Genomic DNA, 2,271 nt, shown 5'->3' with positions numbered 1-2,271 from the left:
TTCTATGAATAAAATAAATTCAATTTCTATAATAAGTAGAAAAAACCCTATACTAACTGTAGCTAAAAACCGGTTTAAAAGAAAGCAGCCTAGTCCAAGGTACGCACTGGGCCCTTCGGAATGTGGCCCAGCCCAAAAGATCGTGCTGGGCCTTTAGGAATGTGGCCCAGCTCAAAGTTTGTGCTGGGCCATTTCTAGTAGCTCTAGATATTTATCTGTATTATTAAGGTGGAAACAGCACTTTGTATGTATATACTAATTCTACAAATATACTATTAAATCTTAAAAGAAGCTTGTACCATATTAAAGGCTCCCAAATGTGACCTGAGTTTGAATTATGTTAAGTTTAAAGCCGAAACCGCAGTCTGTGAGAAACGAGAACAATGGACTCCTAAAGTAAGCCATGCCTGTTGTAGTCTCAGAACTTCATGCTTAGATCATCAAAGTCCCTGCTAGTGGATCATGCCAAACAAAAAAGAAGGGAAGAGGGAATGGGCCTTCAGCTCCTGAACTTGTCCTAGTGGTCTCAGGGTTCGCAGCCTGCCTGGATCCCTAAGGCTCAGGCAGGCCTCCACAGCCGGCTCCCAACAAAAGAAGACAAATAAACTAGTTTCTTTATACTTTTTAAAATGTGACTACTAGAAAATTTAATATTACATATGTGGCTCTTATTATGTTTATATAAGGCAACATTAGTCCTAAAATTTTTCATTTTTGATGTCTTGAATGTATTTCGGGTTTTTTTGTGTTTTTTTTTTGAGTTGGAGTCTCACTCTGTCACCCAGACTGGAGTGCAGTGGCCGCTCCTGGCCACCGCAGCCTCGACATGCTGGGCTCCAGCGATCCTTCTGCCTCAGCCTTCCAAGTAGTGAGAGACCCAAGAGATTAAAAAAAAACTCAAAAAGAACTATTACTATATGAATTCCTACCCCACGTTCACTGTACTCGTTTGCAGTGTTTGTACTTAGACCTTTGTTAAGTTTAATTTTTGTTTGTCCCATAAAATAACCGATTGCTTCTGCAACTGCTGCTAGCAGTGTGTGAATGTTAAGCAATAAGCCCCTCCCGGGCATTCCTTTGCTTAGATAATGGTAGACTGGTGGCGCCACTCACCCCCTAAGCCTGAGCCCTCACAAATCAAACTCGAATCAACCAATCAAAGTCTTTGTAACTGCGTCATATAGTTTTTATCCAATCCTGTGTGTACAAGTTTGTAAAGTCACCCCACCCCTTCAGAATTATGTATAAAAGGTGCGTGTTAGCCTGGGTCGGGGCTCTCGTCCCTGAAGCTGCTGCGTCGGCTTCAAACGTGAGCCCAGACTCGAGCCTGAATAAAGACCCTTGTGTGTTTGCATCGGAGCTGGCTCTTTGGTGGTCTCTCAGATTTTGAATTTTGGGTTTAACAGTAGCTGGAACTACAGGTGCGCGCTACCACGCCTGGCTAATTTTTTGATTTATTGTAGAGATGAGGTCTCACCAAGTTGCCCAGGTGGGTCTCGAACCCACGGGCTCAGGCAATCCTCTCACCTCAGCCTCCCAAAGTGCTGGGATTACAGGCTGAGCCACCAAGCCCGGCATCTTTTTTTGTTGTTATTTTAGAGACAGGGTCCCACTATGTTGCCTGGGCTGGACTGGAACTCTTGGGCTCAAGCAACTTTCCTGCCTCAGCCTTCTGAATGGCTGAGATTACAGGCATGGGTCACTCTTCCTGGCTCTGAGTGTATTTCTTGACTTAAAATTTACTTCAGAAAGAAATTTCTATTTGATGTAATTTTAGTTGGTTATTCATTTGGAATGGAGATGTAGTCTGAAATTATACTGTTACATTGATTTTGTATCCCAGTACACAGAAAATCTTTGAATCTTATAAGATTTGATAAGAGAATGTTTTTTCTTGTTTTACATTAAAACTCTAGCCAGGGGTTTTAACAGGAGACAAAAATCTCTTGTTTTCTCAGAAGTCTAGAAACTAGGAGGCTGAACTGTCATAACTCTAAATGAACAGAACTTATCTAATATGTGATTTTTACCAAGGAGAATGTTCTGTAAGACAATTGAGAGGAGCCAGATGCAGTGGCTCACGCCTGTAATCCCAGTACTTTGGGAGGTGGAGGCAAGAGGATTGCCCAAGCCCAGGGGTTTGAGACCAGCCTGGGCAACTTGGTGAGACTTCACCCCTCAATAAATCAAAATATTAGCCAAGTGTGATATCGTGTGCCTGTAGTTCCAGCTACTTGGAAGGCTGAGGTGGAAGGATCGCCGGAGCCCAGC

Source organism: Carlito syrichta, unplaced genomic scaffold (genome assembly GCF_000164805.1).
Source record: "Carlito syrichta isolate Samal-C Ts95f unplaced genomic scaffold, Tarsius_syrichta-2.0.1 Scaffold302395, whole genome shotgun sequence".
Lineage (NCBI taxonomy): Eukaryota > Metazoa > Chordata > Mammalia > Primates > Tarsiidae > Carlito > Carlito syrichta.
This window is presented reverse-complemented; position numbering follows the sequence as displayed.